General features: G+C 43.9%; 1 pseudogene; it reads left to right on the forward strand.

Annotated features, from left to right (window-relative positions):
• Positions 1-26,157, forward strand: part of LOC141197703 (uncharacterized) — a 70,991-nt pseudogene extending 44,834 nt beyond the window's left edge.
• The last annotated feature ends 261 nt before the right edge of the window (positions 26,158-26,418 follow it).

Raw genomic sequence — 26,418 nt, forward strand, 5'->3', positions numbered from 1 at the left:
TAGAACTAATGTGGTTTCATAACAATATTTCCTTTTTGTAATGTGTACTATAAATGTTTATATCTTAGTATTTCTTGTTCAATAAATCATTCAATCTATTTTGCTGTGCCTGTTAACATTAACCCTGGGACTGCCTTTTCTCACAAAAACAAAACATGTATTGACATGTTTTTGTCTTACATAAGGCGCTTACACATTAATCTATTACCTTACAGAGAATCGAGACGCTGTTAATGGATAATGTGCCAAGTTTACACATTATCCTACAACCTTACAGAGACGCTGTCGACGAGCGCATGGTTAACTTTTTAAATATTAGCATTGAAATGTATTGTAACCTATAGATTTGCTTGTATAATGTTGTATTTTGAAATCTATTTACACCTTTTTCCATTTCTTAATTTGTGTATACCTCTAAGTGAATATACAATAAATGTATATTTTTTTAAACAATTTTATTACGTCATTATTATGAACACTACAGAATGCTAACCCTAGGGATCCTGGGGCTGCTTTTTCTCACAAAAACATGTCTTGACATGTTTTTCTTACATACGGCGCTCACACATTAACCTACAACCTTGGGTGAAGGGCATGTGGGCGGTCATGGGGGACGTAACAGAGGCTGAACATGGGCTGCTTCCGGGGCGGGGACGGAACTGACGTAACAGATATTGACACACATAGGGGCGGTAAGGGTTTGCTTCCGGGGGTGGGGACGGAACTGACGTAACAGATATTGACACACATAGGGGCGGAGAGTCGGTGGAGAATGGAGAGGGGAGGGGTTTAGACCGGAAGTGGAGGCGGGACATGTGCCAAAAAGGGGCAGGGCACCTGTCAAAAACCGGAAGTGGGCTTGTTGACGAGAGGTGGGTGCTCTTACTACTTGCCTAGTAATAACTTTCTGCATAGCTGTGAACCGCGGATGACCACTCATGATTAAATCATGAAACTCCTGCAACAGACACAATCTTAGGTACCCAACTACAAATAATTTGGACCTAGGCGTGGTGAAAGGAGCAAACGATTGGACTTTACGGATCTCCGCTTCAACCTCCAAGGATATCACAGAAACCACAATGCCCTCAGGGAGAATGGAGGTTTTAGAGGAGAAACAGAACTAAAACTGCTTGGACCCCGGCCTGAAAGTGATAGAGAAATTGAATCTAGAGAAAAATAAGGACCTTCTGGCCTGTTTAGGAGTTAGCGATTTAGCTGATTCAATATACGCTAAATTCTTCTGGCCTGTGACCACAGTGATTTGATGAACTTCTCCCTGCAGAAAATGTCTTCAAACCTTAAAGGCTAATTTAACAGTGAGTAACTCACAATTTCCAACAGCAGAATTTCTTTCAGCAGATGAAAATTTTCTTGATAAAAAACCACATGGCTGCAAATTGGTCAGAGTCTTGGAACATTGACATAAAACGGCCCCTACCCCGACCTCCGAAACATCCACCTCCACAATGAATGGTTTTTGGAGATGGGGTTGGATTAGAACAGGAGCAGACAAACACTCCTTCAATTTTTCAAAAGCCCTCATAGCATCCGGTGGCCAAACCTTGAGATCTGCCCTCTTACATGTGAGGTCAGTAATCTGAGAAAAAAAAACAAAAGAATTTCCTATAATAGTTGGCGAATACTACAAAATGTTGCAACACTTTCAGGTCACTAGGTTGGACCCAATCTATTATGGCTTTCACCTTCCCAGGATCCATCGTAAACCCATCAGCTGATAAAATGATACTCAGGAATGAAATTTCCTGAACAGAAAAAAAACATTTCTCAATTGTAACAAAGAAAGAATTCTCCCTCAACCTTTCTAACACAACACGGACATGTTCCTGGTGAGAATCCAAATCAGGAGAAAAATTCTATATCATCAAGATAAATCACAAGAAATCTCCCAAAGTAATCAGAGAAATATCATTCAGAAAGTTGTGAAATCCTGTTGGTGCATTGGAGAATCCAAATGGCAGAACAAGATTATCAAATAAAACCTCTGCTCTGTACACCTCATACACACACGGCTCCGCTCCGCACACCTCGTACACACGCGGCTCCGCTCTGTACACCTCATACACACGCGGCTCCGCTCCGTACACCTCGTACACACGCGGCTCTGCTCTGTACACCTCATACACACGCGGCTCCGCTCCGTACACCTCGTACACGCGCGGCTCCGCTCCGCACACCTCGTACACGCGCGGCTCCACTCCGCACACCTCGTACACTCATGGCTCTGCTCCGTACACCTCACACACACGCGGCTCCGCTCCGCACACCTCGTACACGTGCGGCTCCGCTCCGTACGCCTCGTACACACGGCTCCGCTCACCTCGTACACATGGCTCCGCTTCCTTACGCCTCGTACACACGCGGCTCTGCTTTGAAAGCCTCGTACACGCGCGGCTCCACTCCATACACACATGGCTCTGCTCCGTACACCTCGTACACACGCGGCTCCGCTCCGTACACCTCGTACACGCGTGGCTCTGCTCAGTACACTTCGTACACGCGCGGCTCTGCTCCGTACACCTCGTACACACACGGCTCTGCTCCGTACACCTCGTACACACACGGCTCCGCTCCATACGCCTTGTACACACGCGGCTCTGCTCCGTACACCTCATACACACGCGGCTCTGCTACATCCACACTGTAAACCCCTCCTGACCCCACACATAAACTTCAGCTCATCCAGCACCATGACAACCAGCACAGCAGAGTCCTGCATCCACTGAGGCCCCTGATCATGTGACCCCTGACTCCTCCCCTCCTGTGACCTCATCACAGGTCCTGTGTGCACAGAGCAGCCATATATGTGGTGGCAGCTCTGCAGGTGGAGGTATGTGGAGACCCCCATTACTGGGCGCAGGGGGCATTAACCCCTTCAGCACAGAGACTCTTTTGGGGTCTTGTGTTGCCCCTTTATAAGAATCATAAGGTTTTTGTTCTGTTTCCTGTAATAGATACATACGACCCAACTATGGAGGCAGGAAGGGAGGAAACGTATTGTTCTCATAGTACAGGGCCCCTTTCTTGGCCCCACGTAGTGTAATGTTCCCATAGTACCGCCATCCCCCCACACAGTATAATCAGATGCATAAATAGGGTCTGATGGGACTCGTTGCGAGATTTTGACCACCCCCTATCCTGATATATACAGTGGGTATGGAAAGTATTCAGACCCCTTTAAATTTTTCACTCTGTTTCATTGCAGCCATTTGGTAAATTCTAAAAAGTTCATTTTTTTTCTCATTAAAGTACACTCTGCACCCCATATTGACAGAAAAAAAACAGAAATGTAGAAATTTTTACAAATTTATTAAAAAAGAAAAACTGAAATATCACACGGGCATAAGTATTCAGACCCTGGTATACAGGCCAAGGTTACAAAAGAATTTCTGCATTACTCAAGGTCCCTAAGAGGAGAGTGGCCTCCATCATCCTTAAATGGAAGAAGTTTGGGACCACCAGAAGTTTTCCTAGACCTGGCCATCCAGCCAAACTGAGCAATCGTGGGAGAAGAGCTTTGCTGAGAGAGGTAAAGAAGAACCCCAAGATCACTGTGGCTGAGTTCCAGAGATGCAGTAGGGAGATGGGAGAAAGTTCCACAAAGTCAACTATCACTGCAGCGCTTCGCCAGTCGGGCCTTTATGGCAGAGTGGCCCGACGGAAGCCTCTCCTCAGTGCAAGACATATGAAAGCCCGCATAGAGTTTGAACAAAAACACACGAAGGACTCCCAGACTATGAGAAATAAGATTCTCTGGTCTGATGAGATGAAGATAGAACTTTTTGTTGATAATTCTAAGCGGTATGTGTGGAGAAAACCCGGCACTGCTCATCACCTGCCCAATACAATCCCAACAGTGAAACATGGTGGTGGCAGCATCATGCTATGGGGGTGTTTTTCAGCTGCAGGAACAGGACTGCTTGCAATTGAAGGAAACTTGAATGCGGCCAAGTACAGAGATATCCTGGATGAAAACCTCTTCCAGAGTGCTCTGGACCTCAGACTTGGCCGAAGGTTCACCTTCCAACAAGACAATGACCCTAAGCACACAGCTAAAATAACAAAGGAGTGGCTTCAGAACAACTCTGTGACCATTCTTGACTGGCCCAGCCACAGCCCTGACCTAAACCCAATTGAGCGTCTCTGGAGAGACCTGAAAATGGCTGTCCACCAACATTCACCATCGAACCTGACAGAACTGGAGAGGATCTGCAAGTAAGAATGGCAGAGGATCCTCAAATCCAGGTGTGAAAAACTTGTTGCATTATTCCCAAGAAGACTCATGGCTGTATTAGCTCAAAAGGATGCTTCTACTCAATACTGAGCAAAGGGTCTGAATACTTATGACCATGTAATATTTCAGTTTTTCTTTTTTAATAAATTTGCAAAAATGTATACATTTCTGTTTTTTTCTGTCAACATGGGGTGCAGAGTGTACTTTAACCCCTTTAAAAGCCCAGGGCGTACTAATACGCACCTGCACCCTGGGCTTTAAGAGCCAGGTACATATTAGTATGCCGTGTTGATTTCGCCCACACAGCCTGGGTGTCGGCTGATTGTCACAGCTGACACCCAGTGCTATGTGCTAGGAGTGGTCCCGCAATGCTGCGATTGAAGTCGAACGCAGCATTGCGGTGGCAAGGGGAGGTGATCGCCGATACTCGCCTCTCCTGCCGGCGTCCAACGCTGTCTGCCGCGGCTTCCCGGATGTTGTCATGATGACCCGATGTCGTCATAACAACATCTGGGTCACCAGACAGCAGGAGGATACTTTGGTCATGTGCAGTGCACGACCAAAGTATCTTCTGCATCTGCAGCGCTGACAGCCTGTATAGCACAGGGATGGTGCTCCATCCCTCTGCTATATAGGCGATCAGAGTAAAAAAAGTGAAAGTGCCATAGTGGGAAAAAGTATAAAAGTAAAAAAAAGTGTTAAAAAATGGAAAAAAAAAAATAATAATTTGTAAAAATATTTTAAAAAATCTAAAAAATAATCCACCAAAAATAAAAATATAATGTACCCATCAATAAATATTATGAAAAAACAAAACAATAAAAGTTCACATATTTGGTATTGCCGCGTCCGGAACGACCTGACCTATAAAACTGTCAGACTAGTTAACCCCTTTAGTGAAAATGGTAGAAAAAATAAATAAAAAACGAAGCAAAAAACAATGCTTTATCATCATACCGCAAAAGCAAAAAATTGAATAACGCAATCAAAAAGACGAATATAAATAAAAATGGTACCGCTGAAAACTTCATCTTGTCCCACAAAAAACAAGCCGCCATACAGCTCCATCAGCCAAAAAATAAAAGTTTTAGCTCTCAGAATAAAGCGATGCAAAAAAAATATTTTTCTATAAAATAGCTTTTATTGTGTAAAAGCGCCAAAACATAGAAAAACTATATAAATGTGGTACCGCTGTAAACGTACAGACCCGAAGAATAAAGCTGCCTTATCAATTTTACCACATGCGGAACGGCATAAAAAAATGAAAGAAAAGAACAATTCCTGAATTGTTGTTTTTTGTTTATTCTGCCTCCCAAAAATCGGAATAGAAAGCAATCAAAAAATGTCACATGCCTGAAAATGGTACCAATAAAAACATCAACTCATCCCGCAAAAAAACAAGTTGTCAAATGACTCTGTCGGCCACAATATGGAAAAATTATAGCTCTCAAAATATGGCGATGCAAAAACTAGATTTTGCAAAATATGTGTCTTTTAGTGTGTGACAGCTGTCAATCATAAAAACCCGATATGATTCTGGTATCGCTGTAATCGCACCGACCCAAAGAATAAAGTTGTCTAATCACTTATACCACACGAGAAACAGTGTAAAAAATAAACTCTAGGGTTAGGGTTGGGGTTGTATTAGGGTTGGGGTTAAGGTTGGGATTTTTTTCAAAAGTAAAAAAAAAAAAAATGACGATATGGCGACCAGTGTTGAGCGCAAGTGCTCGCTACTTAAGTTTGCATCGGGTGCTCGGGTATGCACTGAGTATCGCGGTTGCTCGAGTGACATGCTCGAGTCTCCGCCCATATGCTTTATATGCCAAAAAAACATTGCAGGGATTGCCTGCCATGCATGAGCGATCCCCGCATGTTTTTTTTTGGGTGTCTAATAACCGTGAAACATGCGGGGCAGGGACTCGATGCAAACTCAAGTAGCGATCACTTGCGCTCAAGACTAATGACAACTTATTCAATATGATGACCTAATGTTATCAAATTCTGTGTCGTACTTCTGGGTTCAATATGTTCACTATACCCCCTGGTGTCACTTATGGGGGGTTTCCACTGTTTAGACACTTCAAGAGCTCCCCAAATGCAACATGGCTTCCTCTAATTATTCAAGCAAATTTTACATTCAAAAAGTCAAATGGCTCCTTCCCTTCCTGCCATGAGCCAAAACAGTGTTTTTTCCCCACATATGGGGTATCTGTGTGCTCAGGGGAAATTGCACAATAAATTTTGGGGTCTATTTTTTTCTGTTACCCATGCGAAAATAAAAAAATTGGGTCTAAATAATACTTTTGTGAAAAAAGTTAAATGTTAATTTTTTTCTTCCACATTCTAAAAATTCCTGTGAAGCACATGAAGGGTTAATAAACTTCTTGAATGTGGTTTTCAGCACCTTGAGGGGTGCAGTTTTTAGAATGGTGTCACTTTTGGATATTTTCTGTCATAAAGACCCCTCAAATTGACTTCAAATGTGATGTGGTCCCTAAAAAAATGGTTTTGTAAATTTTGTTGGAAAAATGAGAAATCGCTGGTCAACTTTTAACCCTTATAGCTCCCCAATAAAAAAAAATGTTGGTTCCAAAATTGTGCTGATGTAAAGTAGACATGTGGGAAATGTTATTTATTAACTATTTTGTGAGATATATCTCTCTGATTTAAGGGCATAAAAATTAAAATTTTGAAAATTGAAAAAGTGATATCGAAGAAATTTTACCATAATCATGAAGCACAACATGTCACGAAAAACAATCTCAGAATCAGCGGGATCCGTTGAAGCGTTCCAGAGTAATTACCTTATAAAGTGACAGTGGTCAGAATTGTAAAAATTGGCCTGGTCATTAACGTGCAAACCACCTTTGGTTGTAAAGGGGTTAATGAGAAAAAAAACAACTTTTTAGAATTTACCAAATGGCTGCAATGAAACAAAGAGTGAAAATTTTAAAGGGGTCTGAATACTTCCGTACCCACTGTATATGTATGTCCCTTATCCTTGACCCCAACCTGGTTTATGTTCCCCATTCTGCCTCTGTTCTTTAGTGTATAGAAAAAAATAAACTATTACACTCACCAGGGGCGAACATAGAAGTAATGGGGCCCCATAACCGAAGTATAATGTGACGCGCTCCCTGGGCCTGTGCTGCTTCTGCTGCGCAGGGGGAATACCCGGAGCCGGATCCGTTGGGGGGTGGTAGTCCTCGTGGCGGTGACCCGGTCCGTGCCCAGGGTGTCAAACTAAGTGGCGATGTTTTTAGTGGCAGATGTGATATTGTTCGACTACGCCACCCGTTGAATGCGGTTACGAAACCGCCGCTGCAGAGCAGACCGCTGAGGCCGGTGGTACAGTTGTGCAGCGTGGGTAGTATAACCCTCAACGGGAGGGGTATGGCCTCAGGGCAGCGGACGTGGATGATGGGGATGGTAGAATTGCACGCAGGCACCAGGAACCACTCAGAGACGGTGCGGTGTAGTTCAGGGTCTTTACTGGTGACAAAGATAGACCCTCCCGGGAGTACTGGCTAGCGGTCGGGGTCTGGTCAGTCCGTGAGCAGACAGGATCTCCCCTGGCCAGGCGGAGTTGTAGGCCTCCCCAACTAAATGTACTCTTCTTGGCTACCTTGCTAGAAGCGGATAAAAGTAGCCCACGTCCCTGAGTGTACCGTGTGGTGCTCACCCGTATGGCCGGTGACTCGGGGCCTTCTGGTAGCCTCCGCTCCACGACGGCGGTGCTGGTCCCTTGCGTGTGACCGTGCCTTCGGGTTTCTTGGCCAGAGGACCTGAAATCCCCTGCCGGTCGGTTTCTGCTGCTGGGTATGGAACAGTCCCCACAGCCTCGGACTCCGTGTCCGGTGAGATCTCTCCAGTCCGGACGAGCTCTACAGCTTCCAGTCCCGGACTCCTTTTATCACTGCTCCCACAGAGCTCCTGTTCTTATTTTCCCTGTAACTGATCCACACCAGACCAGACTGTGTCTCTGTCTCTGTCTGTGTTCTTTTCTAACCCCACCTCAGCCCCAGTTTATATAGGGGAAGTTCTTCCCCTCCCAGGACTGGGCAGGAGGTGTGGCATGCTTAGGATTCCTGACCAGGAGACCTCCCACCTGCTCACAGACGTAATATTGCTATTACTGTGGTAACCAGAACCCTGGGGTGCCACATAATGCACTCCCCATAATCCTCCATACAGTATAATGCACAGCCCATACTCATCCATGTAGTATAATGCACAGCCCATAGTCCGTACATGTAGTGTAAGGCACAGCCCATGGTCCGTACATGTAGTGTAATGCACAGCCCATAGTCCACACATGTAGTATAATGCACAGCCCATGGTCCGTACATGTAGTGTAATGCACAGCCCATAGTCCACACATGTAGTATAATGCACAGCCCACAGTCATCCATGTAGTATAATGCACAGCCCATAGTCCATACATGTGGTATAATGCACAACCCATACATGTAGTATAATGCACAGCCCATAGTCCATATGACTCGCCCCCTGGGCCGTGGGGCACTCGGATCCGGGCAATAGGGGGAACGATGGGAGTAGTAGTGGCAACCCGGTTCCGTGGCTCAGGGTGGTCAGGCCAGTGGTAGTCCGTTATGTGTTATTAATTATGTCCGACTACGCCACCCGTGGATTGCGGTTATTAGGAACCGCCGCTGCATGCAGACCGCTGGGGCTGATGAGGTGTGCAGCTAGGGTAGTGTGACTCCCCACGGGAAGAGTGCGGCCCCAGGGCAGTATAGTGGATGGTGGGAGTGATGGTATTGAGAGTCCCAGTGATGATAGTGCTGGAGGAGCAAGGAACACACAGACAACAGGTTGCAGTCCAGGGTCTTTACTAAACAGGTAAACTGACCCACAACCAGTCCCGGCTAGGAGGGGACCTGGATGTCTGAGAGCAACGGGGAAATTGGCCCTGGTCAGGGTGAGGGTGTAGGCCTACCGTGCTTTCTGCGCTCCTTCTGGCTATCTCCTCCTGATAGGGTAACAGCCCACGTTTCCGAGCTTTCCGTGTATTCTAGCCTGCATGGCCTGCGACGTGGGTTCCTTTCTGCTCCGAGCCTTGTACAGCTTTACTGGTCCCTTCTGTTGTGACAGGGCCACCAGGCTTCTTAGGCCAAGGAATGTACAGTCCCTTGCGGACTGATTCTCTGCTGGGGGATGTGGAATCCTTCCAGCCTTAGACACCAAAGTCTGGTAAAATTAAGTCTTTTCTCTGCCAAGACAGGCTCACTTCGCCTCTTGTCTCTGGCTTGTGGCTCTCCTACTGCCACACTTCCTCTTAGGTGCAACACAACTGTCCCTCTCTGCTCTGGGACCTGAATCCTCAGATCGGTCGTCCAGTTCTCCCTCACCCTGCCCTCAGTACCAGCTTTTATAGGGGCAGCCACCTCCCCCTACTGGCCTGAGACAGGAGGCATTGCATGCTAATGTTCCCCTGACCAGAGAACCTCCCCCTTGCTCTCAGACACAGCTTTAATTACACTTGTGGCATCCAGGTCAGGGTGACACACATACATGTGGTATAATGCACAACCCATACATGTAGTATAATGCACAGCCCATACATGTAGTATAATGCACAGCCCACAGTCATCCATGTAGTAGTATGGCCAAGGGCACCGTGTACTCGCTGATTTAAAAAACCGAAACATTATACTCACCTTCACTCCGCTCCCTCGCTGCGCAGTGTCTTTTTCTGGAGCTGCCAGCTGACTTCAGCTGGAAGCGACAGGAGAGGATGATGTTACTTCCATGCACCCCTAATGACGTACATGCCGATGTCAGCTGCTGGCCTCTGATTGGTCGGCAGCGTGTATTGTGGCACTTCAGCTGAATGTCAGTCCGAGAACACACATCCAGCTGCAGCAGGGGTTGGTGTTGGCTGGGCCCGGTTGCAGGAGCAACTGCGGTCATTAAGCCTCTCAATATAATGCTCTCATAATACCTCTATTTCCCCACACTGTATAATGTTCTCACAGTACCGCCATCTTCCCACATGTTGTGGGTAAATTGTTTGAAGGGTCTCTTAGAGATGCTATTGTAGAATATCTTAATGATAATAACTGTCGAACTCCATATCATCATGGATTCATGAGGGATCGCTCCTGCTGTTAGAACTCTCCTGTTAGTTTTTTTTATAGTTTGCTGGTCACATGACCTTTTTTGCCTATTTAATCCTGCTCCGCCCTCCTGGCCTTGCTGGACTTCATTGTAATTTCTACTCTTGAGCTAGCTTGGTGCTCTGTTGCCTTTCTCAGTCAGTTTTGCTGGGTCTTCGGACCGCTATGTTCTATGTTGTTTGTTTGTCTTATTTCTGATACAATTTCTGCTAGGAGGTGTCCACCTTTCTCCCAGTCCCTAGTTCTTGTCGGGATCCCTCCCTCACATCTATAGGTCTTCATTCAGACTAGCCGAGGACTTTAGCGGGTCTGATCGCAGGATCAGGTTCCCCGTTACATCGTAGGGATCCAGCTTAGTTCTATTGTAGGGACAGATCTCCTTTCTTTCCTTAGTGCTTGTAGCAGATCATAACAGTAAGTCCAGCCCTGAAAAATTTCTCTAAGGAAAAGACCTCCAGTTTCCATCATGGTCTCGGTTCATGATTTGGCTCAATGCTTGCAGGGACTCTCTCTGGAGGTGGCCAAGCTCCAACAACACGTGAGTAGCTGTTCTGGAGCACATTTTGTAGAGCCAAAGGTACGTCTGCCTGATCTATTTTTTGGTGAACAACAAGATTTTTTTTCCTTTAAAAATGCTTGTTTATTGTATTTTCGTTTAAGACCCGGATCCTCTGGTGATGAATCACAGCGCATAGGGTTCATAATGTCACTTTTGCGCAAAGAACCTCAGGGATGGGCCTTTTCTCTCCAACCAATGATCCGTGCTTTAGATCAGTGGATAGTTTTTTTGCTGCTTTGGGGTTGTTGTATGATGATCCTGATCGTGTCTCATCTGCTGAGTCTGAATTAAGACGTTTGAGGCAGGGATCAGGTAATGTGGAAAATTATTGTACTCACTTCCGTCGGTGGTCTGCACAGGTAGGGTGGAACGATTCAGCTTTGAAAAGTTTGTTTCTTGCGGGGCTAGGTGAAAGGGTTAAGGATCTGCTGATTGCTTATCCTTCACCTGGAAACTTACAGGAGGCAATGCAATTAGCTATACGGGTGGACAGGAGACTGCATGCAAGGGTTAATGAGAGTAAATCCTCTGCCATGTCAGCTCCGAGTCTTGAGAGGGTCTGTACTGACATTGGAGAGCCGATGGAGATTGGGGCGATGTCACCCCACTCTCAGGAAAACATGGTGTCTGCTAACAATTTGAGCCGACAATTTGTTAGCGGATATCATGTTGCATTTGGAGAGTCCCTGTGTGCCCAAACATTGGAGCTCCCCCACAAGTGACCCCATTTTGGAAACTAGACCCCCCAAGGCACCTATCTAGATTCATAGTGAGCACTTAGGACCCCAGGTGCTTCACAAATTGATTCATAAAAATGAAAAAGTGTTTTTTTTTTCACTTTTTCATTTTTACGAATCAACTTGTGAAGCACCTGGGGGTTCCAAGTGCTCACTATGCATCTAGATAGGTGCCTTGGGGGGTCTAGTTTCCAAAATGGGGTCACTTGTGGGGGAGCTCCAAAGTTTGGACACACAGGGGATCTCCAAACGCAACATGGTGTCTGCTAACAATTTGAGCCGACAATTTGTTAGCGGATATCATGTTGCATTTGGAGAGTCCCTGTGTGCCCAAACATTGGAGCTCTCCCACAAGTGACCCCATTTTGGAAACTAGACCCCCCAAGGCACATATCTAGATTCATATTGAGCACTTGGAACCCCAGGTGCTTCACAAATTGATTCATAAAAATGAAAAAGTGTTTTTTTTTTCACTTTTTCATTTTTACGAATCAATTTGTGAAGCACCTGGGGGTTCGAAGTGCTCACTATGCATCTAGATAGGTGCCTTGGGGGGTCTAGTTTCCAAAATGGGGTCACTTGTGGGGGAGCTCCAAAGTTTGGGCACACAGGGGCTCTCCAAACGCAACATGGTGTCCGCTAACAATTTGAGCCGATTTTCCATTCAATTCGTTAGCGGACACCATGTCGCGTTTGGAGAGCCCGTGATGTGCCTAAACAGTGGAGCTCCCCCACAAGTGTCCCCATTTTGGAAACTATACCCCTCAAGGATTTTATTAAGGTGTATAGTGAACATTTTGAACCCAGAGGTACGGCACAGAATTTGTTTACATTAGGTCATCATATTGAATAAGTTGTCATTATTCTTGAGCGCAAGTGCTCGCTACTTGAGTTTGCATTGGGTACTCAGGTATGCACCATGTACAGCGTGTGCTCGAGTGACATGCTCGAGTCCCTGCTCCGCATGTTTCACGGTTATTAGACACCCAAAAAAAAACATGCGGGGATCGCTCGTGCATGGCAGGCAATCCTCGTAAAGTTTTCGTAAAGCATATGGGGCGGAGACTCGAGCATGTCACTCAAATACCCACGATACTCAATGCATACCAGAGCACCCGATGCAAACTCAAGTAGCGAGCACTTGCGCTCAACACTAGTCACCATATCGTCATCTTTTTTTCTTACTTTTGAAAAAAATCCCAACCCCAGCCCTAACCCTAGCACAACCCTAACCATAGCACAACCCTAGCCCCAGCACAACCCTAGCCCCAGCACAACCCTAGCCCCAGCACAACCCTAGCCCCAGCGCAACCCTAGCCCCAAACCCAGCCCTAACCCTAGCCCAATCCTAACCCAAGAGTTTATTTTTGACGCCGTTCCTTGTGCGGTATAAGTGATTAGACGAGTTTATTCTTCAGGTCGGTGTGATTACAGCAATGCCAGAATCATATGGGGTTTTTATGACTGACAGCTGTCACACACTAAAAGACGCATTTTTTGTAAAATCTAGTTTTTGCATCGCCATATTTTGAGAGCTATAATTTTTCCAGATTTTGTCAGACAGTCATGTGACGGCTCGTTTTTTTGCGGGATGACTTGACGTTGTTATTGGTGCCATTTTCTGGCACGTGACATTTTTTGATCGCTTTCTATTCCGATTTTTGGGAGGCAGAATAAACAAAAACCAACAATTCAGGAATTGTTTTTTTTTGTTTTTTTTTATTCTGTTCCGCGTGTGGTAAAATTGATGAGGTAGCTTTATTCTTCAGGTCAGTACGTTTACAGCGGTACCACATTTGTATCATTTTTCTATGTTTTGGCGCTTATACACAATAAAAGCTATTTTATAGAAAAAAATATTTTTTAGCATCGCTTTATTCTGAGAGCTATAACTTTTTTATTTTTTGGCTGATGGAGCGGCTTGTTTTTTGCGGGACGAGATGACGTTTTCAGCGGTACCATTTTTATTTATATGCGTCTTTTTGATCGCGTGTTATTCCACTTTTTGTTTGGCGGTATGGTGATAAAGCATTGTTTTTTGCTTCGTTTTTTTTTTTTTTTTTTTTACCGTGTTCACTGAAGGGGTTAACTAGTGGGACAGTTTTATAGGTCAGGTTGTTCCGGACGCTGCGATACCAAATATGTGTACTTTTATTGTTTTTTTTTTTATAATAATATTATTGATGGGTACATTATATTTTTATTTTTGGTGGATAATTTTTTTTATTTTTTTTTTATATTTTTGCAATTTTTTTTTTTTTTCCACTTTCAGACAGTTTATACACTTTATTACTTTGTCCCACTCTGGGACTTTCACTTTTTTTTCTCTGATCGCCTGCATGGCATAGGAATGGAGCACCATCCCTATGCCATGCAGGCTGTCAGCGGGGCACAGTGTGAAGATTGTTTGGAGATGCACTGCGCATGTCCAAACAATCTTCCTGCTGTCTGGTGACCGGATGTTGTCATGACGACATCGGGTCGTCATGGCAACACCCGGGAAGCCTTTGCAGACTGCGCTGGAAGCCGGAAGAGGAGGTGAGTATCGGCGATCACCTCCCCTTGCCCCCGCAATGCTGCGATTGACTTCGATCGACTTCAATCGCAGCATCACAGGGGTTAATGTGCTGAGAGCGGTGCGTGACCACTCCCTGCACATAGTACCGGGTGTCAGCTGTGACAATCAGCTGACACCCGGCGGCGATCGCGCCCGCACAGCCTGTGTGCGCGCGCGATCGCGATGACGTACTAATACGGGTCTGGCTCTTAAGTCCCAGGGCACAGACGCGTATTAGTACGTCAGATGTTGTTAAGGGGTTAAATACTAAGGGTGTACTTCTTTCTGCTACTACCACTGCTCAGGATGAATTAATTGAATTTCGGGTATTTGTGGATTGTGGTTCTACTCTGAATGTGATTGATGGGGGATTCTTGGAAAAACTTAAATTAAAACCCAAACCTTTGTCATCCCCTATTGCCGTGGTTTCTGTCGATGGCTCTCCCTTAAAGAGTGTTACTCACAAGGTTTATGAATTTCCCCTCACTATTAATGGTATTCACCAAGAGAATTTGGATTTGGTAGTATTAAATAATTTTCCTTCTCCAGTAGTGTTGGGGTTACCCTGGTTAAAATTGCACAATCCTGTACTGGATTGGTCTACCAATGAAATTAAGTCCTGGAGCCCTAAGTGTTATGACAAGTGTTGTAACGGGCGCATTGCTGCTGTGGATAAAGGGGAATTACCTGTACCTATTCAGGATTTTTGGAAACTTTTTTCTGAGAAGGAATCGCAAATTTTGCCTCCCCATAGAGACTATGATTGTACCATTGAATTTGTCCCTGGAGCGACTATTCCTAAAAGTCGTTTATTTAATCTTACTATTCCTGAGAGAAAGGCTTTGGAGGAATACATACAGTCAAGCTTGGCCGCCGGTCACATTAGGCCTTCCAAGTCTCCTGTGGCGGTTGGAATTTTTTTTGTTAAAAAAAAGGACGGCGGTTTACGTCCTTGTCTGGACTTTCGCGAGATTAATAAAATTACTGTACGCAATCCTTACCCACTGCCATTGATTCCTGATTTGTTTAACCAGTTAGTGGGGGCCAAGTGGTTCTCTAAAATTGATCTCTGGGGGGCATACAATTTGTTGGGCATGAAGGAGGGTGATGAATGGAAGACTGCTTTTAACACTACTGTGGGTCATTTTGAGAATCTGGTTATGCCTTTTGGTCTTACCAATGCTCCAGCATTTTTTCAGAATCTTATTAATGACATCCTTAGACCTTTGATCGGCAAAAATGTGGTTGTGTATTTGGATGACATTTTGATTTATTCGCCTGATCTGGAGTCTCATTGGCGGAGCGTACGTGAGGTATTACAGTTATTAATTGACAATTCGCTTTTTGCTAAGCTAGAGAAATGTGAGTTCGCTGTACAGAGAATTAGTTTTTTGGGCTACATTATCTCCAGTGAAGGTTTTGAGATGGACCCGGTTAAAGTTCAAGCTGTGCAGGAATGGCCTAGGCCTATTGGCTTGAAATCGATACAGAGGTTTTTGGGTTTCGCCAATTATTACAGAAAATTCATAAAAAAAAATTCTATTATTGTCAAACCACTGACCGATCTCACCAGGAAAAGTGCTAATACGGTTCAGTGGACTTCTGAGGCCATTGAAGCTTTTGTGTTTCTAAAGGAGAGGTTCAGCTCTGCCCCCATCCTTATGCTGCCTGATGTGACTAAGCCGTTTTTGGTCAAGGTTGATGCTTCTTCGGTGGGGGTCGGAGTACATCCCTGTGCCTTTTTTTCAAAAAAATTTTCTGAGACTGAACTTAATTACGATATTGGTAATCGGGAATTGCTGGCTATTAAACTCGCATTTGAACACTGGCGTCATCTCTTGGAAGGTGCTGAATTTCCCATTCAGGTTTTCACTGATCATAAAAATCTGATCTATCTTGATGCTGCCAAGCGCTTGAATGCCCGTCAGGCTAGGTGGGCACTTTTTTTCTCGTGGTTTAATTTTTCCGTTACTTACATCCCGGGTACCAAGAATGTTAAAGCTGATGCTTTGTCTCGCAGCTTTTCTCCCATGGTCGGTGCTGAGGAGGAAGAGAGCATTTTACAAGAAGGTGTTGTGATTGCTGCTTTGGACTCCGTTTTGGAGGATGAGATTCTTAAAGCTCAGGAGAATGCCCCATCTAACACTCCCCATGGGAGGTTGTTTGTGCCTAGGACCTTTAGGAGAGATTTGTTTGTTGAGTGTCATGAGTCTCGGTTGGCAGGTCATCCAGGAATTTCTGAGACCAAGAGACTTGTGGGTCGCAGTTTTTGGTGGCCTGGATGGCAGAAGGAAGTCATTAAGTGGGTGCGTCAATGTACTGTGTGTGCTAGATCTAAGTCTTCGCATGCTCCTGCTGCGGGGTTGCTTTGCCCTATGGAGGTTCCTAGTGCACCTTGGACACATCTAGCTATGGACTTTATTACTGACCTTCCTCCCTCTGAGGGTTTCACGGTCATCTGGGTGGTCGTGGACCGTTTTAGCAAGATGTGTCACTTGGTTCCCTTCATCAAACTGCCCTGCGCTAAGACACTCGCTAAGGCCTTTGTCAAGGAAATTGTCAGACTACATGGCGTTCCTACTGACATTGTTTCTGATAGGGGACCTCAGTTCGTGGCTCGTTTTTGGCGTGCCTTTTGTGACAGGTTGGGAGTTCATTTGTCGCTTTCATCCGGATATCATCCTGAGTCTAATAGCCAGACAGAAAGGAAGAACCAGGATGTTGAGCAGTTTTTGCGTTGTTTTGTGGCAGACAATCAAGAGGGGTGGTCTGAGTTTCTGCCACTTGCTGAATTTGCTCTTAACAACCATACATCCTCTACTGCTGGGTGTTCGCCTTTTTTTTGTTGTTCTGGGAGACATCCATCTTTTGGGTCATTCTCCAAATTGGTATCGGCTGTGCCTGAGGAGGAGAGTTTTTCCGGTGATTTGGAGAGAGTTTGGACGGATGTGCGTGGTAATCTTCAGGAGGCTAACAAAAAATCTAAGAGGTACTTTGATAGGAAACGGCAAGAGGTTTTGTTTGCTATTGGTGACATGGTTTGGTTGTCCTCTAAGAATCTGCGATTGAGGATTCCTTCTAAAAAATTGGGTCCCAAGTTTGTAGGGCCCTTTAAGATGCTTCAGATAGCTAACCAATCTGCTGTTAGGTTGGAGGTTCCTACCTCCTGGAAGATTAATCCGGTGTTTCATGTTTCTCTGTTGAAAAGAGCTGATGTGTCTTATGGTGACGCCTCTGCCACTGTTCCTCCAGTGGTGGAGGATGGGGAATATGAAATTTCCCGCATCCTAAATTCTAGACAGTATAGAGGGAGTTTGCAGTATCTCGTCGCTTGGAAGGGTTTCGGACCCGAGGATAACTCATGGGTGAGGGAAGATGATGTTTCTGCCTCCAGACTTGTCAGAGCTTTTCACAGGAGGTTTCCTGATAAGCCTGGGCCTAGGGGATCCGGAGGATCCTCTTAGAAGAGGGGGTACTGTTAGAACTCTCCTGTTAGGTTTTTTCTAGTTTGCTCATCACATGACCTTTTTTGCCTATTTAATCCTGCTCCGCCCTCCTGGCCTTGCTGGACTTCATTGTAATTTCTACTCTTGAGCTAGCTTGGTGCTCTGTTGCCTTTCTCAGTCAGTTTTGCTGGGTCTTCGGACCTCTATGTTCTATGTTGTTTGTTTGTCTTATTTCTGATACAATTTCTGCTAGGAAGTGTCCACCTTTCTCCCAGTCCCTAGTTCTTGTAGGGATCCCTCCCTCACATCTATAGGTCTTCGTTCAGACTAGCCGAGGACTTTAGCGGGTCTGATCGCAGGATCAGGTTCCCCGTTACATCGTAGGGATCCAGCTTAGTTCTATTGTTGGGACAGATCTCCTTTCTTTCCTTAGTGCTTGTAGCACATCATAACACCTGCCAAACAAACCTGATCGCCTTCTACGAGGAGGTGAGCTCACAGCTGGACCGGGGAGAGTCAGTGGATGTTGTATACCTTGACTTCTCCAAAGCGTTTGATACCGTGCCACACAAAAGGTTGGTATATAAAATGAGAATGCTTGGTCTGGGGGATAATGTGTGCAAGTGGGTAAATAGCTGGCTGAATGATAGAAAGCAGAGGGTGGTTATCAATGGAGTAAGCTCAGGGTGTGTCAGGGTTACTAGCGGGGAGCCTCAAGGATCTGTCTTGGGCCCTATATTATTTAATATATTTATTAATGATCTAGTGGAAGGGTTGCATAGTAAAATAGCAATATTTGCAGATGATACTAAACTTTGTAAAGTAGTTAATACAGATGAGGATAGGGCACAGCTACAGGAGGATTTAGATAAATTGGGGAGTTGGGCCAAAAAATGGCAAATGGGGTTCAATGCCAATAAATGTAAGGTCATGCACATGGGAAAGAAAAACAGCAGTCACCCATACATATTAAATGGGAAACCGTTGGGGAAATCTGACATAGAGAAGGACCTGGGCGTCTTGGTTAACAGCAAATTAAATTGGAGTGCCCAGTGTCAGGCAGCAGCTGCGAAGGCAAATAGAGTCATGGCATGCATCAGAAGAGGAATAGGGGCATATGATGAGAACATTGTTCTTCCTCTGTATAAAGCGCTGGTAAGGCGCACTTAGAATATTGTGCACAGTTCTGGGCTCCGGTGCTCAGGAAAGACATATTGGAGCTAGAGAGGGTACAAAGGAGGGCGACTAAGGTAATAAAGGGAATGGAGGGACTAGAATACCCAGAGAGGTTGTCAAAATTAGGCTTATTTACATTGGAAAAGAGAAGGCTTTGGGGAGACCTCATAAACATGTATAAATACATCAGGGGGCAGTACAGAGATCTCTCCCATGACCTGTTTATACTAAGGATGGTGACAAAGACGAGGGGGCACACTATGCGTCTGGAGGAAAGGAGGTTCCTGAACCAGCATAGAAGGGGATTCTTTACGGTCAGAGCCGTGAGACTCTGGAACTCTCTGGGAGAGGAAGTGGTGATGTCCAACTCACTTAATGAGTTCAAGAGAGGCCTGGGCGCCTTTCTTGAGAAGAATAAAATTACATCTTATGCTTAGTGATAGTTAATTAATCCAGGGATTTAATCTGACTGCCAGATTGGAGTCGGGAAGTGAATTTTCCTCAATGATGTAAATTGGCCAATACCGCATGTTTTTTTTTTGCCTTCCCGTGGATCAACGCTGCGGAATAGCTGCAGTGCACAAGAAATAGGCTGAACTGGATGGACGCTTGTCTTTTTTCGGCCTTATAAACTATGTAACTATGTAACATACAGTATAATGTTGTCACAGTCCCGCCAACCCCAATTTTATTTTATGTATTAACCACTTGGTTTTCTTTTTTTGGTGTTTTTCATGTAATATATGGAAACCTATAGGAAAATGCTTTTAGAAACATGATATCCAGGAAAAAAATCACTGTACATGGAGACATTAGCATCAAATAACTCCTGTCTTGGTGTTCTTACAAACAAGCTCTTATAAATGAGATCTAACGTGTTAAAAGATTATAACCTGGGAAAGACGGGAAACATTCATATAGATGGCCGGTGATGATGTAGTCAGCGACTGACTCTGGCCAAATTTGTTTCTAGAGCGGTATTAGAAGATGAAGATGTCGTCCTCATCATGAAGTTGTTATTTCTCATGTCACGTGTAATGAATATGACAAGAATTAGCGTTATGGAAGATGAGTCTATAAGAAACGTATTGAGCTGCAGACTCCGAGGAAGAAACTACTTGTTGTCTGTGGCCTAAAATATATAGGTTATATTAGTACGTCAGGGACAAAAGCAGAATATTGTAAAAATAATAAAAATACCATTGCTGCTTGGGTTTCTGGGTGATTCTTACTGAAGCAGTGGCCAACTTAGCCAGTGATTGGAAGTATGGAGGAGATGTCTAAGTCAGCAATTCAACTTATGTTCCAGTCCATAAAAGACTAGAGAATACAACATCTACACATCTTCTGATATATTTCCTCTATTGTCTCCAGTAATTGTATTAATACACAGAATTCTTTATGATGTTACATCGGCTCTTTTTCTCATTCAGGTCTCTACAATATCAGATCCTCTCAGTGAAGATCTTCTATATAAGAGAATTTTTCTAAATCACCTATCAAGGATGGATATTGACAGAGACAAGATGGCGGAGAGGATATTACACCTCACCCTAGAGATCCTCTTCTGGCTTACTGGAGAGGTGAGAGATTCTGATGACGTCACATTACATCATTCTTATCTATGGGAATAACAGATGGACAGAACTGGAGAGGTGAGGACTCTGGAAATGTCTGGAGTGAGATTTATTAATGTGTCTCTCCATAACCAGGATTACACAGTAGGGATGAAGACCTCTAGTGAGGGCTGTCAGGACCCTGTGTCTGAGGGATGGAGAAGACCACTGAGCCCAATCACAGGACCTCCATCTCACCCCCTGATACGTGAGGATATCAATGACCAGAAGATCCTAGAACTCACCTACAAGATGATTGAGCTGCTGACTGGAGAGGTGACACTATTGGGAATGCTGGGACATTATACAGTAACGCTATGAAGGGATCGGGGGATGACGATATCATTGTATGTGTCAGGTTCCTATAAGGTGTCAGGATGTCGCTGTCTATTTCTCCATGGAGGAGTGGGAGTATTTAGAAGGACGCAAAGATCTGTACAAGGACGTCATGATGGAGGTTCCACAGCCCCTCACATCACCAGGTAATAGACCGGACTAAATACACACTGCCTAAAATTTTCTGTATGTAAAGAATGAATTCAGTCCCTGTATGTGTTTCCTCCAGATCTATCCAGTAAGAGGACAACACCAGAGAGATGTCCCCATCCTCTTCTTCCACATGACTGTAAACAAGAAGATCCCAATGTTCCTCAGGATCATCAGGTAGATGGAGAGAAGGTGTCATGAGATCTCCCCTATGATGTGTAGACGGCTGTGAAGGTCTTGTGTTCAGTCTTGTTTTATCCACCAGTATTTATATTTGTGTAATGAGAACGGTGGAGATGGCAGGATTAGAGCTGATCATAGATGTGACTTCTCCATGTTTACAATATTTGTTTCAGGGTGAAGATCTGAACCATATTAATACTACAGAGACATATGTGAGGGGTGATGAGCAGTGTAAAGAGGAGATTCCTACATATGACTACCCAGGTGAGTAGCGACCACTAAATGCTGACAAGTCACAGATTCTTCTCAGTCACCGGCTGTGGCTGCTTTATCGCTGGTGTAGTCCAGTTGTATCACAATCGTGTGATCACCATTTTACCGCTAGACCACAACATTTTCCTCCATCCGAAAATGTTCACACTACTTTGTGTAATTGTAAAAGATATTTTCTGTAGAACTTACAACCTGGAGGATCCACCTACCGCCTGGGATTAGGAGACGCTGACCGTTACCTGCCCAGATCTGTAAACTGCAAAGCCAAATGGCAGAGTATGTAATATGTGCTGACAAGTGAGAAAATCAAAATTATGATGGACCTCTAAGAGAAAGCGGAGGGTAATGATGCTGTTGGCTTCCTAGAACCCTGATATCTTATTGGATGAATCTACCTTCTCTCCCTTCTGTGCTGCTGAATGTGCTCATATGGTCCCTACAAGACCAGGTCCAGTCTTTCTGGACAAACTTCACTTTTATGATCGACAACATTAAATGTGCAGTGAGGGCCAAGTGTGAATTTCTGTACAATAACAACAGAGTTTCCCTTTATCCTGACTTTTCAATTTCTTTTTAAACCAACTAACTTCAAACAGGATCTTGATAAATCTCTAAGCTGTGCGTGGCTGATGGCTGTAATATACATTTATTCACGCCTGCAGGAGATGTGTTGGCTCCAGCCCTGGTTTCATGGATTCACTCCACGTCATAAATTCCATTATGTTTTCATTCCTAAGGAATTCAGATTCCTGCACAATCTCTCCTGAAATGGGGGCGCTAATACTTTCTCTACTCTCCTGGTCAGGACTCCTAGTAGCTCCAATGGTCCACCATAAATGAGTGCGACTCCGGTTTAGTGTTGGAGCTCTCCCTTATATATACGTTGTTGTTGGGGATGTAACATATCTTTTATTCTGTCTTTTTTTACAGGTTCATTTTGTTTGATTGTGGTGGGATCGGCCTGCCTCACTTATGTGAGTCTGTAACTCCCTGGTAGTCTTTAAAAGAAGGTCTCCATTACCTCTTCCCAATGCCCGAGGTCTACATTTAAGACACCTCATCTCTGCTCTATTATAAAAAGTTCTGTTTCAATGTCTAATATTTCTTCTTGAAACTCATCTGACAGAAAATATTGGCCCTTACGATAGTTTAGATTACTAACAGCCACCAAGCGCCATACTGTAATTACCCCAGAGAGGTTTCACCACTAGTTACTCACTACTTACTGATGGAGACTGTTGAATTTGATCATTTCAGTAGATGTGTTATTGTCTATAGTCACAGTTTTTGACTGCAGCAGTTAGTTCCCAAAATACTCTGATTTAACCCTTTTCTGCAGACAGTTTTGTGTTCCTATCAGGGCGCATTTTCAAATCTGACGTGTGTCACTTTATGTGGTGATAATTTTGGAATTCTTCACAAAGGATAATAGGAAACAAATGGACCTTACAAACTATTTACCAACTTCTCTTGAATCCAACAATATTCTATATAAGGTTGTACAGGTTGTATAGAAGGAGCGCCATTTAGCTATCTGAATGCAGATCTTGCTGGAATATATTTCAGGCACAATGTATTGGGGGCACTGTTCATTGTCACCTGACAGCTCAAAAGATGGCTACCATGAACAGACTTGGTGCTATATACTCCATTTTCCTGATCTCACGGATTGCCTCGCTCATCACCCTTTAACCCCAATAAGAATAGTCAGATAGCCGGGTCAGAACCAGGAGGGCAGAGAAAATACCAATCAGAAGACACAAGAGTAGTCAGTAAACGGGCCGAGGTCACAACAGGAAACAAATACACAAGCCGTGAGCTGAGCACAGAGGACTGAACCAGAGGAGAACAAGGCTGTATCTGGCAGCTTCCGGCAATATACCATAAGCTTTAGTAGGGTGTGGTGCTTTCCGATTGGATGAAGCAGATTACTCCAGCTGGACAGCACACACACCCATACTGCCAGACTGGATGGTACTACAGGTCCCAGGCACCCTAATCTTAGTGGCTGGACAGAGCCTGCGCTGCCCAGAGCTTCTGGTTCCAACGTCTCCTCCATCACCAGCGCTACCTGCAGAATGATTAAGGTGGTGACAGAAGCAGACGTCGGGGGAGCAGATCCCAGGGATTGGACACACTATTTACAGAAGCCTTAAAGAAGTTGTCCAGTACTTTTAACAATTGACCAATGTACCCCAATGTATTTACCCTGTGCCCATAAGAATTTTTGTAATTACCTTCTGCTGTCCTTCTTGCCTGTGAGTGACGCTATCGGGGGTCACGTGATGCCTGAGAGCGGCCAGAGATAGTGCCGCTCACAGGCAAGAAGGACTGCATAAGGTAATTACAAAAAGACTTATGGGCACAGGGTAAATACATTGGGGGACATTGGGGCAATTGTAAAAAGTACTGGACAACTTCTTTGATATAACAAAGTGACTCCATTTTGGAAATTATAACCCTCAGTGAATTAATCTATAGACGTAGCGATTATTTTGATTTCACAGGCACTTTCCGGAAATTAGCACGCAATGGATGGTGGAGAGTGAAAATTGCACATTGGCCATTTTATTACCCAACACATAGTGTCCAGATTGTGCTCCAGGAGACACACACCGTAAATTAAGTGGGTTCTTCTCACTATAGTAATGCCAAATACATGGAGGCTGAATGTGGTTTGGGCACACTGCAAGGCTCAGAAGCGAGGGGGAGATTTGACTTTGGGAGAGCGGACTTTGCTGGATTGATTTATTGATGAGAAGAAGTTTTCATTGGTATAATTTTTGCCTACATAACATTTTTTGATGGCTTCTTATTCCATATTTTGGAGGCAGAATGAACAAACAGTTGGACACAACGCTCTACTGGTTCATCCTATGAGGTTTTCACGTTTCTCTGTCATTCTGTCAATAACTTGTCATTTCTACAGACGTTTTAAGTAGAAATGTTCAAAAATATAAATTTCAGGGATATTTTATTCAAAATTAATAATTGTTTTTTTCTTGGCAGATGACTGTACCAGAAGATCAGAGGGACAGCTGACATCTTCAATTTTTAAATCTGATGATCTTGAGATCCCACAGGATACAATTGAAGTGAATGCCATTACTCCAGATATACCATCATCCCTTCACAGCAAAGATCTATCATCTAGTCCTATGAAACAGCTCCTGTCCTCTGATTCATTACCGACTACTAAGGAAAATCAAAATAAAAAAATAAGCATTACAAAACAAACTGCTCATAAAGGAATGAAGTCATTGTCATGTTCAGAAAATGGAAATAATTTTACCCTTGAAAAGTATTTTCTTAAACATGAAAAAATACACACAGCGGACAATAGATTTTTTTGTTCCAAATATGGGAAATGTTTTAACGATAAATCAGCTTTGGTTAAGCACCAGAGACTTCACATAGGGGAGAAGCCTTTTACCTGTTCAGAATGTGAAAAATGTTTCAACCAGAAATCACATCTTAATATCCACCAGAGAACCCACACAGGGGAGAAGCCTTTTTCATGTTCAGAATGTGGGAAATGTTTTAACCAGAAATCAGCTTTGGTCAAGCACCAGAGAATTCACACAGGGGAGAAGCCTTTTACCTGTTCAGAATGTGAAAAATGTTTCAACCAGAAAGCACATCTTAATATCCACCAGAGAACCCACACAGGGGAGAAGCCTTTTTCATGTTCAGAATGTGGGAAATGTTTTAACGATAAATCCGCTTTGGTTAAGCACCAGAGAATTCACACAGGAGAGAAGCCTTTTAACTGTTCAGAATGTGGGAAATGTTTTAACCATAAATCAGATTTTGTCAAGCACCAAAGAACCCACACAGGGGAGAAGCCTTTTTCATGTTCAGAATGTGGGAAATGTTTTAACGATAAATCATCTTTGGTTAAGCACCAGAGAACTCACACACGGGAGAAGCCGTTTTCATGTTCAGAATGTGGGAAATGTTTTAACCATAAATCACCTTTGGTTAACCACCAGAGAATTCACACAGGGGAGAAGCCTTTTTCATGTTCAGAATGTGGGAAATGTTTTAACGATAAATCAGCTTTGGTTAAGCACCAGAGAACTCACACAGGAGAGAATCCTTTTTCATGTTCAGAATGTGGGAAATGTTTTAACCAGAAATTAGATTTGATTAAGCACCAGAGAACGCACACAGGGGAGAAGCCTTTTTCATGTTCAGAATGTGGGAAATGTTTTAAACAGAAATCAGCTTTGGTTAGCCACCAGAGAATTCACACAGGGGAGAAGCCTTTTTCATGTTCAGAATGTGGGAAATGTTTTTACGATAAATCAGCTTTAGTTAAGCACCAGAGAACTCACACAGGGGAGAAGCCTTTTTCATGTTCAGAATGTGGGAAATGTTTTAACCAGAAATCAGATTTGATTAGGCACCAGAGAACCCACACAGTGGAGAAGACTTTTTCTTAGTCTTTTTCTTTTTAATCCAATACATTTTTGAGATTTTTTTCATTAGTTCTTTTTTTTTTTTGACAAAACAAGAAACCAGTACATACAATAATGAAACAACATACCATAGGGATCACATACATTCATCTCTCCTATATATCCTTTCAGCTTGCCCATTACTGCCTGACAACTTGCAGTTCCTATATCTTCCAATTAACATTCCACATTCTTGAAATCTCTTACAGTTGTGCTCAAAAGTTTACATACCCCGGCAGAATTTTTCCATTCTTGGCCTTGTTTCAGAGAATATGAATGATAACAAAAAAACTTTTTCTCCACTCATTTTTATTGGTTGGGTGAAGCCATTTATTGTCAAACTACTGTGTTTTCTCTTTTTAAATCTTAATGACAACCAAAAACATCCAAATGACCCTGATCAAAAGTTCACATAACCCAGTTCTTAATAGCGTGTATTGCCCCCTCTAACATCAATGACAGCTTGAAGTCTTTTGTGGTAGTTGTGGATGAGGTTCTTTATTTTCTCATATGGTAAAGCTGCCCAT

This window comes from Phyllobates terribilis, unplaced genomic scaffold, assembly GCF_046119375.1.
Source record: "Phyllobates terribilis strain yellow unplaced genomic scaffold, ASM4611937v1 Scaffold_86__1_contigs__length_6382490, whole genome shotgun sequence".
NCBI lineage: Eukaryota > Metazoa > Chordata > Amphibia > Anura > Dendrobatidae > Phyllobates > Phyllobates terribilis.